This window comes from Dasypus novemcinctus, chromosome 24 (assembly GCF_030445035.2).
Source record: "Dasypus novemcinctus isolate mDasNov1 chromosome 24, mDasNov1.1.hap2, whole genome shotgun sequence".
Lineage (NCBI taxonomy): Eukaryota > Metazoa > Chordata > Mammalia > Cingulata > Dasypodidae > Dasypus > Dasypus novemcinctus.
Genome location: NC_080696.1, coordinates 28,571,617 through 28,583,941, shown reverse-complemented (window position 1 = coordinate 28,583,941; position 12,325 = coordinate 28,571,617). Strand labels below are relative to the sequence as shown.

The 12,325-nt window shown below is 45.2% G+C and overlaps 1 long non-coding RNA gene across 2 annotated transcripts in view; it reads left to right on the top strand.

Moving 5' to 3' along the window:
• Positions 1-12,325, top strand: part of LOC131275844 (uncharacterized) — a 52,194-nt gene that overhangs the window by 18,128 nt on the left and 21,741 nt on the right. The gene's annotated exons all lie outside the window — the stretch shown is intronic.

Below are 12,325 nucleotides of genomic sequence, written 5' to 3'. Positions count from 1 at the left end.
GATGGAAAATGCTTGAGTCTGGCTTTTTCTTCCCTGAGATGGACCACAGATCTTGTATGGATACTGGTTGTTGCTCCTTGGTTTTATGAACACCTTGGAAATTTTTCAAATCCTCTCGGTGTGTCATTCTCATGCCAACACACTGGGAGCCCAGGGCAAGTCATCCAGGTTTGCTTATGGGGACTTCTTGGGATTGTTAGGTGGATTAATTTTTGAAAGCTGTTCAATTCCTGATCCAGTCACCTGGACAAGACACAGGGAGGAGGCAATGCAGGTGGAGGCCTTTTCTGACACTAGCCTGCAGTAGATTTTCAATGTGCCCTCAGGAACTGTCACCAACCCTTGGCAGGCAGGGAGGATTAGCTAGGAATGTATCCTGATTATTAGCTGTTCCTGACAGAAAGTTGTGGTCTCAGTGCCCTTCTAGAAGTACATGAAATGGCTCACTTCATCTCTGTGGAGCTCGATGAAACTTCTGTGAATGGGGATTGGGCCAGGTGCACATAAACTCTGCATGTAGGAGGTTGTCAGCATGGTGACAGTGCTCAGTGCACCTTTTTCAGGTCTCTGGGCTGCAAGTAGACCCTGTAGAAACTGGTGAGGAGGCCATGCTGCCCTGGATATCCAGGACTGGAGGAGATTCCTCCTCACCAGCACACACCTGGGTGGGTAAATTGAGGGAAGGTGGTCCTACACAATGTTGGCAAGGCCCTCCTGGGCTGCATCTACCACTTCAGAGGCAATGACGCTCCTTCAACCTCTTCCCACAACTTCCCATCCATCTGCCCAGGCCTCCCTTGTTCTAGGGTCATTGGGAAGGATAGCCAGGGTGAAGTAGTCAAAGCATGAATGGGCATGGATGGAGCCCATTAGAAGGCCTGAGGCTTGGAGCAGAAAGTGTGAGCTGTGAGGAGCACAAGTCATTCTGCCACTGACCTACTGGGAGTTCATAACCACGGTGTCTATTGGTGGTCTGGGGGACAGGGAAGACTGCTGTGCCAACATGAGAGAGGTTTAGTGCCCAGTGCCTGCAGGTGCTGGTGGGTCTTCTGGCCACAGGGAATTATGGGAAGCTACTGTCATGTTGCCCTACTGCCCCGAGTGCTAAAGGGCTGATTGGGACAGAGCTGCCCCAATGGCTGCTCCAGTATCTGCTCTGATATGAGGTCAGCCCAAAGTGTGTCCCGAGGCCTCCTGCCTCATGGGGTGGGTCCTCCATACCTCTCCTTGTCCTATTGTATTCTTAGCCCCAGGCTGCTCCAGCCAGTCTGAGGGAGAGAGTTGGAAGTGTGATGCCCTGAGGAGGCAGGTTCCAGGAACATGGGACTTGGAGGCAGGTGGGCAGTGGTGACAAGTGAACAATGTGGATGTTGGGAAGGTAGGGCTGCAGCACCACCCTGGCAGGCACCCACCAAGGCTGAGGGACTTGACTGATGGGGAGAGACAGAGCTCCCCTTGTTTCACTGGCAATGGCCACCTGAGCATGCATATTTAATGCAAGGTGGGTCCCTCCAGCCTCCCTGCTTTGTCAGTCAGAGCTCCATCCCTGACACCTCACATTCATCACCTCTGTGCATTCTCTCTGGCTACTTTCCTATCTTCCAATATACTCAGAATCCTGCTGCATCAAACTGGGTTCAAGCCTCAGCTCTTTTTAGGTTATCCCATCATTTGAATAGGTCGTATATGGTGCCGAGTATTCAAATTTCTGCATTTTCAAAAAATATTATTTTGCCAGTACGTACTACATAAAATTAAAACATGAATCACAACTTTTTATTGACAGAAACTCAAATAGCTGAGTATAATCCTTTGTATGACAGGTCTTATCATGAGAGGAATAAATACTCGCATTTCACTTAAGCCAGCTTCTGAGTCAGTGTTCTTTTTATTTTTTTAAAAGATTTTATTTATTTATTTATTTATTTCTCTCCCCTTACTGCTCCCCACCCTGGTTGTCTGTTCTCTGCGTCTATTTGCTGCATCTTCTTTGTCTGCTTCTGTTGTTGTCAGCGGCATGGGAATCTGTGTTTCTTTTGGCTGCATCATCTTGCTGTATCAGCTCTCCGTGTGTGTGGCACCATTCCTGGGCAGACTGCACTTTCTTTCATGCTGGGCAGCTCTCCTTATGGGGCGCACTCCTTGTGCGTGGGGCTCCCCTATGTGGGGGGCACCCCTTTGTGGCATGGCACTCCTTGCACATGCATTAGCACTGTGCATGGGCCTGGTCCACACGGGTCAAGGAGTCCCGGGATTTGAACCGTGGACCTCCCATGTGGTAGACGGACGCCCTAACCACCAGGCCAAGCCTGCCGCCCCAGTCAGTGTTCTTTATCTGAAAATTGCTTGCAAATGTGCATCTAGTAATACTGGCTGTGTGCCTCAGAGCAGAGTAAGGTGCCTGGGACCCTACCCTTCTTTAATACATGAGAGGTTTAAAGAGTTCCCTCAAATACCGGCTGGTGAATGATAGAATAAAAAAGCTGTAGGTGTTAAATGACTTATATTTCCAGCAGCCACCTGCTTTGTTTGACTCTCCTGTCCCTGCCTGTCACATACTTTTCCACAATCAGTGGTGTCCCATGTTAGCAGATTCCACTTCAGGTTATCCCAAGTTAGTGTTTTATCTGTATCTTTGAACATATTCTTCCCTGTCTTGCAGTAATCTTTTGTAATACATTCTGTATGATCTAGGCATAGAGGGTGATTTTCCACCAGCTTGACCTTGGCAGGAAACACCGAGCTCTTCTTCGATAAGCTCAACTGAGCAGTCTGTTCTCAACAGGACCAAGGCCCTTATAATCCTTTGCCTTCATTTCCCTCCATTTGAATCAATTTTCAGTATATGTAGCAGTTTGCTATGGTTATGAATTCCAAAAATTGTTATTGCAATTTGTTTGTCATCTGATCTGTACCTGGGAAAGACTAAGCTATGAGGAGGGCTTGGATTGGGCCACCTCACTGGGTAGGCCATTGAGTCTTCATCACATGGGCAGTGGTGACTGGCAGAGAAAAGGCATGGTGAAGGAAACAGTTGAGGATTCTTGAAGTTGGAGTTTGATGCTGAAGCCTTAGCTGGAATCTGAGGAAGTAAGCTCAGAGAGGAAACAGAAGCAAGCCTCAGGAAGACAGGACTTGAGGCAGGGGAAGAACACAGAGGAATAGAAACAGCTCCTTAGACACGGCAGAATCCCTGGGGTGAGGGAGAGACAGAGCCTTTCACCTGATTGTCTCCAGCTGACCTTGTGGAGAGAGGCAAAGCCTTAGAGAGCCTCATAGTCTACAGCTGCCCTTATGGAACAATCAGAGGAGCTTAGCCCAGAAAGAAGCAAGACTTGGGAAGAGAGGAAGCCAGGAAGCCTGTACCCTGGCTGATGTTGCCAGTCATCTTGCTCCAAGATGTTCAAATAGATTTGTTGAGGGAAGTAACTTAGGCACTATGGCCTGGTATCTGTAAGCTCCTACCAGAAAGAAATAGCTTCAGTGGAGACTAGCAGGCTTGTGGAATTGTGCCTCAGCACCCCTTTGGCTGACCAGTCCAGCACACAACTCTGTCATCTTGTTAACAGTAACAAATTTGTGCTATTTTCCCCTTCCACTATTACCAGACATTTTCCATCATGCAAAACTGAAATCCTTTACTTCTGATACCTGCCTTGAGTCCATGTGGTCATCGATATTTTGCAGTTCATTATTTACCCAGCTGATTTCAGTGCAGTTCTGTGTTGCTTTTCCTTGTGCTGACTTCAGTTAGCACAGTGCTTTCATGGTTCATCCATATTTCAGCTCTTTCCAGAACAGTATGCCTTTTCATAGCTGTACAGTTCTCTGTTGCTTATATGTACTATTTAGTTTATGCATTCATTGATGGACATTGTAGTTGCTTCCACATTTGGCTGTTGCAAATAAAGACACTGAAATCATTCCTGGGTAACGTTTTGTTTGAACACCTATTTTGACCTTTCAGTAGGAAAGTAGGTGTGCAACTGCTAAGTCATATGGAAATTCTATGGTTAACTGAGGCATCACCAAACGGAATCTAAAGTGTCTTCACCCTTTGAACTTTCTTTCTGCAATGTGTGAGGGTTTTGATTATGCAACATCTACTTTAGTAGTTATCCAACATTTTTAAAGAAGTGGTAGCACTTCCTTTGTTATTTGTATTACCCTAATGTCTCAGGATGTTTAGCACCTTCTCATGTGCTTATTTCTCATTAGTATATCTTATTTGGAAAAGGTCCAGGCACCTGCCCATATTTTAAGTGCAGTATTTCTCCTTTTATTCTTGACTTTCAGTAGCCTATAGACTTGGCATATTAAGCTCCCATCACACAGACGATGTTCAAGTGTTTTGTCCCTACTTCAGGACATTTTCTTTTTCCTTTCTTGAGAATGGACTTTCATGCAGAAAAGTTTTTAATTCTGATGAGTCTGTTCTTGTGATCTTAGGGAATGATCTTTCCTTCTTGAGCAGGTATTTTCATCTTAGCTGGTTTTTCATCAATATCCTTTATCATATGGAGGAAGTTCCTGTCTCCTGCTACCTTTCTGAATGATTCCTTAACATGAACGGGTGTGGGAATTTTTCAAAAGCATTTTCTGAGTCAATTGAGGGGATCATAATGGCTTGTATCTTTCACTCTATAAACGTGGTCATTACCATACTTGATTTTTTCCTTTAATTGTGGAAAAATATTCATAGCATAAAAATCATTTTAATCATTTTAAGTGGGACACGTGGTGACATTGATTGAGTTCATTGATAATATTGGGTAGCTTTGATCACTGTATTCAGACTCTTTCCATCATCCCACCCAGACCTCATGCCCCTTTAGCAATAACTCCCAACTCCCTCCTTTCACAACTCCTCTTTTGAATGACACTGTCATGAATATTGCCATAGATGTATCTGGTTGAGTCCCTGCTTTCAGTCCTCTGGTATGTTTTCTCAGAGTGGAATTGCCAGCTCCCATGGTAATTCTGTGTTTAGCTTTCTGGCTGCAGCATTTTAGTTTCCCACCCATATTATCTAAGGGGTCCATTTTTCCACATCTTCTCAACCATTTGTTTCCATAACAACAGCTTTCAAGTGTGTGTGTAGTAAGTAGTGCCTCATTTTTATCTTTGGTATCTTATTTGTATTTCTCTAATGGTAATGATGTTGAGCATCTGTTTATGTACTTTTCAGTCATTTGTATGTATTCTTGGCAGATACATCTATTCAAGCCCTTTTCCCATTTATTGCTGTGGCTCTTTGTGGTTTGGTGGAGTTACAGTAATTCTCTTTATGTCCTGTACATTACACTATTAGCAGAAATAGGGTTTCCAAATATATTCTTTCCTTTTTTGGTGTTTTTTTTTTTTTTTTTTTTTACTTTATTGGAAAAGCAGTGTAGTAGTAACATGCAGTTAAGTAGGGATAAGGGTTCCCAATTCGGGAATAGGTACATTTTCTGGGCCAGGGCCTACGTTTCAGGTTAGAGCCACCTTCTCACTCTGTGGTCCCCACAAGCTTGCCTAAGAGGTTCAAGGTTGTGAGAGGAGCTGAAAATGAAGGGTTGGCAGGGCTGCTGGAGAAGAGCAGGGTTGCAGACTTCTCCATGTCCTGTTGCTGGGCAGAGCTTGTATGCCTTGCTCAGGATGGAGTGGTCCCATACAGTGGTTTCAATCAGATGGCTCTTCCCCTCCTGGGAACACTGGACCCTTCTGGCAGAAGGCCTGGCATTTTGGGAAGTTCTCTAGGACTTACATTGCTTCAGCTGACAATCTGCAGATGAGGCTCCAGGAAACTTCTGTCACACTTTGAAAGCCATGACCTTCCGGCCAGGTGGAATTTCCTATGCGATGTAGCCCAATCCCCTTTTCTGTGGCCCTCAGCTGAGGGCATATGATGCCACCTAACATTTTCTAACGTTCATGTTGACTGATGGAAAATGCTCGAGTCTGGTGTGTTCTTCCCTGAGATGTACCATAGGTCTTGTACGGATTCTGGTTGCTACTCCTTGATTTTATGAACATCTTGGAAAAATTTCAAATCCTCTCAGTGCATCAGGCTCCTACCAATATGCCCAGAGTCTGAGGAAAGTCATCCAGGTTTGCTTATGGGGATTTCCTGGGATTGCTAGGTGGATTGCCTTTTGAAAGTTGTTAAAGTCCCAATCCTGTCACCTGGATGAAGTACAGGGATCAGAAGAGGCAGGTGGAGGCCTTTCCTGGCACCAGCCTGTGCTAGATTTTCAATGTGCCCTCAGGAACTGGCACCAGTCCTTGGCAGGGAGGGAGGCTTAGCTAGGAGGGTCTTCTTGTCATCAGGTGCTCCTCACACAGAAAACGGCCTCACAGTTTCCCTTCTGCAGGTAGATGAAATGGCTCACTTCAGCGCCCAGCATCTCGGTGAAGCTACTGTCAAAGGGGAATGGGCTGGGTGCACATACACGCTGCATGTAGGTGGTTGTCAGCAGGGTGACAGTGCTCAGTGGACCTTTATAAGGCCTCTGGGCTACAGCAGACAATGCAGAAACTGGTGAGGAGGCCTTGTCCCTTTGGCTGTCCAGGCTTGGAGGAGGTTCCTCCTCACCAGTACACCCCTGGATGGGTAAATCTAGGGCAGATGGTCCTGCATTGTGTTGGCAAGGCCCTCCTGAGCTGCTTCTAACACTTTGCAGGCAGCGACTCTTCCTCGACCTTTCCTCACTACTTCCCCTTCATCTGTCCAGGCCTCCCCTGTTCTAGGGCTGTTGGAAAGTATAGCCAGCCTGAAGTAGTCACAGCTTGCATGGGATTGGATGGAGCCCATCAGAAGTCCTGGGAATTGGGGCAGAAGGGCTGAACAGTGAGGAGCACAGGTCATCCAGCCACTGACCTGCTGGGAGTTTCTAATCACGGAATCTGTTGGTGGGCTGAGGGATGGGGATGACTGCTGTGCCAATGTGAGTGAGAGCTTTAGTGACCAGTGGCTGCAGGTGCTGGTGGTTCTTGTGGCTGCAGGAAACTACGGGGAGCCCCTGTCATGCTCCCTTACCACCCTGAGTGCTGAAGGGCTGATTGGGACAGAACTGCCCCCATTTCTCCTGCAGTATCTGCCCTGAGGTGCAGGTGAGCCCAAGGTGTGTCCCCAGGCCTCCTGCCTCACAGGGTGGATCCTCCACACCTCTCCTAGTCCTTAATGTACTTCTAAGCTCAGCTGCTATGGCCCATCTGAGGGATGGGGTTGGAGTTTTAGTGCTCTGAGGAGGCAGGTGCCAGGAACACTGGGATTTGGAAGCAGGTGGGCAGTGGTGCCAATTGAACTTGGTGGCTATTAGGAAGGGGGGGCTGAAGCACCACGCTGGCAGCTACCAACATGTGACAGGCTCATCCACCAAAGCTGAGGGACCTGGCTGATGGGGAGAGACAGAGCTCCCCTTCTTGCACTGGCCGTGGCCACCTGAGCATGCATAACTTAATGCAAGGTGGGTACTTCTGGCCTCCCTGCTTTGTCAGTCAGAGCTCCATCCCTGACACCTCATCTTCAGCCCCTCTATGCTTTCTCTCTGGATACTTTTCCTACCTTTGAACATAATCAGGGTCCTGCCATGTCCAACTGGGTTCAAGCCTCAGCTCTTTTTAGGTTATCCCATCATTTGAATAGGTCGTATATAGTGCTGAGTATTCAAATTTCTGCATTTTCAAAAAATATTATATTGCCAGCATGTACTATATAAAATTAAAACATGAACCACAACTTTTTATTGACAAAAACTCAAATCTAAAAATAATAGCTGAGTATATTCCTTTGTATGACAGGTCTATAATGAGAGGAAGGATACCCGCATTTTGCTTAAGCCAGCTTCCGAGTCAGTGTTCTTTACCTGCAAATTGCTTGCAAATGTGCATCTCCTAATGCTGGCTGTGTGCCTCTGAGCAGAGGAAAGTTGATGGGACCCTACCCTTCTTTCATACAAGAGGTTTAAAGAGTCCCCTCAAATACCGGCTGGTGAATGACAGGATAAAAAAACTGTAAGTGTTAAATGACATATTTCCAGCAGCCACCTGCAGTTGTTGACTCTCTTATTGCTGCCTGTCACATACTTTTCCACCATCAGTGGTGTCCCATATGAGCAGATTCCACTTCAGGTTATCCCAAGTGAGTATTTTATCCATATCTTTGAATATATTTTTACCTGTCTTGCAGTAATCTTTTTTAATACATTCCGTATGATCTATGCATAGAGGGTGATTTTCCACCAGCTTGACCTTGGCAGGAAACACCAAGCTCATCTTTTAGAAGCTCAACTGAGCTGTCTGTTCTCAACAGGAGCAAGCCCCATATAATCTTTGCCTTCATTTCCCTCCATTTGAAACAATTTTCAGTATACATAGCAGTTTGCTATGGTTATGAATTCCAAAAACTGTTATTGGAGTGTGTTCATCGTTGGGTCTGTACTGGGGATAGACTAAGCAATGAGGGGGGCTTTGATTAGGCCATGTCACTAGGACATGAAGCCCCATCCCATGGGCAGTGGTGACTGGCAGAGAAAAGGCATGGCAAAGGACAGAGTTGAGGATTCTTGAAGTTGGAGCTTGATGCTGAAGCCTTAGCTGAAAGTAAGCTCAGAGAGGAAAGAGAAGCAAACCCATCAAGATGTTACTTGAGGCAAGGGAAGAACACAGAGGAATAGAAACTGCTCCTTAGACGTGGCAGAATACCCGGGGTGAGTGAGAAACACAGTCCTTCACCTGATTGTCTCCAGCTGACCTTGTGGAGAGAGGCAAAGCCTAGAGAGCATCATAGTCTACAGCTGCCCTTGTGGAGCAAACAGAGGAGCTTAGCCCATAGAGAAGCAAGACTTGGGAAGAGAGGAAGCCAGGATGCCTGCACCCTGGCTGATGATGCCAGTCATTTTGCTCCAAGACTTTGTCAAGGGAAGTAACATAGGCATTACAGCCTGGTATCTGTAAGCTCCTATGAGAAAGAAATACCTTCAGTGGAGCCTAGCAGGCTTGTGGAATTGTGCATCAGCACCCCTTTGGATGATTAGTACAGCACACAACTCTGTCATCTTGTTAACATTCACAATGCTGTGCTATTTTCATTTCCCACCACTTCCAGGCATGTTCCATCAGGCAAAACTGAAATCTTTTACTGTTGATGCCTGCCCCGAGTCCATGTGCTAATCGATATTTTGTCCCTGTGGAGTTCACCAATTACCCAGCTGATTTCAGTGCACTTCTGCAGTGCTATTCCTTGTGCTGACTTCAGTTAGCACAGTGCTTTCATGGTTCGTCCATATTTCAGCTCTTTGGAGAACTGCATTCCTTTTTATAGCTGTACAGCTCTCTGTTGCCTATATATACCATTTAGTTTATTCATTCATTGATGGACATTGGAGTTGCTTTCACTTTTGGATATGGCAAATAAAGACACTAAAATCATTCCTGGATAACGTTTTGTTTGAATACCTATTTTGACCTTTCAGTATAAAAGTAGGAGTGTAACTGCTAGGTCGTATGGAAATTCTATGGCTAACTAATTGAGGCATCAACAAAATGGAATCCAAGGTGGCTTCACCGTTTTAACTTTCTCTCTGCAATGTGTGACAGTTTTGATTACACTACATCTACTTCAGTAGTTATCCAACATTTTTTTAAAGATTTTATTTATTTATTTATTTCTCTCCCCTTCCCCCCCCACCCCAGTTGTCTGTTCTCTGTGTCTATTTGCTGCATCTTCTTTGTCCGTGTCATCTTGTGTCAATTCTCCATGTGGGCTGTGCCATTCCTGGGCGGCTGCACTTTCTTTCACGCTGGGCGGCTCTCCTTAGGGGGCGCACTCCTTGCGCGTGGGGCTCCCCTACACAGGGGACACCCCTGAGTGGCAGGGCACTCCTTGTGTGCATCAGCACTGCACACGGGCCAGCTGTACACGGATCAAGGAGGCCCAGGGTTTGAACCGCGGACCTCCCATGTGGTAGACAGATGCCCTAACCACTGGGCCAAGTCCGCCACCCTATCCAACATTTTTAAAGAAGTGGTAGCACTTCCTTTTTTATTTGTATTTCCCTGTTGTCTCAGGATGTTTAGCACCTTCTCATATGCTTATTTCTCATTAGTATATCTTCTTTGGAAAAGGTCCAGTCACCTGCCCCTATTTTAATGGTGGTATTTCTCCTTTTATTCTTGACTTTCAGTAGCTTATAGGCTTGGCATATTAAACTCCCATCACACAGATGATGTTCAAGTGTTTTGGCCCTACTTCAGGAAATTTTCTTTTTCCTTTCTTAATAATGGACTTTCATGCAGAAAAGTTTTTAAATCTGATGAGTCTTTTCTTCTGATTTAGGGAAAAGTCTTTCCTTCTTGAGCATGTCTTTTCATCTTAACAGCTGGTTTTTCATCAATACCCTTTATCATATGGATGAAGATGCCATCTCCTCCTACCTTTCTGAATGTTTCCTTAACATGAACGGGTGTGGGAATTTTTCAAAAGCATTTTCTGAGTCAATTGAGGGTATCATGTGGCTTGTATCTTTCATTCTATAAATGTGGTCAGTGCCATACTTGATTTTTTCCTTTTAATTGTGGAAAAACATTCATAGCATAAAAATCATTTTAATCATTGTACGTGGGACACATGGTGACATTGATTGAGTTCATTGATAATATTTTGTAGCTTTGACCACTATATTCAGACCCTTTCCATCATCCCAACCAGACTTCATGCCCCTTTAGCAATAACTCCCAACTCCCTTCCTTTACAACTCCTCTTCTGAATGAGGCTGTTATGAATAATAGACCCTACTTTCATTCCTTTGGTGTGTATACTTAGGAGTGGAATTGCCAGCTGCTATGGTAATTCTGTGTTTAACTTTTGGGCATCAGCATTTAAATTCCCATTCATAGTGTTTAAGGGTTCCATTTTCCACATCTTTTCAACCATTTTTTTCCCTAACAACAGCTTTCAAGAGTGTGTGTAGAAAGTAGTGCCTCATTTTTATCTTTGGTATCTTATTTGTATTTCTGTAATGGCTAATGATGTTGAGCATCTGTTTATGTGCTTTTCAGTCATTTGTATGTATTCTAGGCAGTTATGTCTATTCAGGCCCTTTTCCCATTTATTGCTGTGGCTCTTTGTGCTTTGGTAGAGTTACAGTAATGCTCCTTGTGTTCTGTACATTACGCTGTTAGCAGAAATAGGGATTCCAAATATTTTCTTTCTGTTTTTGGTTTTCTTTTTTACTTTATTTGAAAAGTAGTATAGTAGTAATATATCACTAAGTAGAGATGAGGGTTCATGATTCAGGATTAGGTCCTTTTTCTGGTCCAGTGCTTACATTTCAGGTTCAAGCCACCTTCTCTCTCTGTGGTCCCCAGGAGATTGCCTAAGAGGGTCAAGGTTGTGAGAGGAGCTGAAAATGAAGGAGTGGCAGGGCTGCTGGGGAAAAGCAGGGTTGCAGACTTGTCCATGTCCTGTTGCTGGGGAGAGCTTGGATGTCTTGTTCAGGATGAAGTGCTCCCCCAAAGTGCTCTCACTCATAGAGCTCTTCCCCCCTGGGAACACTGGACCCTTCTGGCAGAAGGCCTGGCCTTTTGGGAAGTTCTCTATGACTTACATCACTTCAGGTGGCAATCTGCAGACTAATTTTCAGCCAAAATGCAAGAAGAGGCATGTGTAGGGAGGTCCCATCTGAATCCAACTCCATCACCTTCAGGAGCACATATTCCAAAGTAGGGTGCACTGGCAGGGCACTGAAGCTCAGAACCACCTGCCATCAATGTAGACCTGTGTGTCCCCACAGCCTTCAGGAGCACCTGTACCTGGGGCTTTATCTACTCAGCTGCTCCTCGGCGAGAAGGTAGTCTGCTTTAGTTTGGAAATCTTGGCAATATACATGTTGAATCACCTGCTATGGTGGCTTTGAACAACAAGCAGTAGGAAAATCACCTGGTTGCATTGCGTGCTCTGGCCAAGCAAAATGTGCTTCCGGTTTTTATTTTATTTTTTCAGAAACTGATCATTATTACTCAAGTCAATGCCAAAGCAACCCATACAACCACTTTTGACGGTCATGATGGCTTCTTATAATGTACCTCATACATGGAACACAAGGACCTGTAATCCCACTTGACCGTAGTGACTCAAGTGAGCAGAAATTATTTCCACTGAAAAGTCTCACAACCAGATGTAAGCAGCTTCATTTTGGGTCCCCCAAACCTGGAGAAAAGAAAAATGTTCATTAATACTGTACCAAAAAGCAGGGTGAGAAGAGAAAATGCAGGCTCATTTCTAAGAGTCAGATAGGTCCTCAGGGGCCCCTCTCATCCCAGAAAAGAAACACAGAGAAAG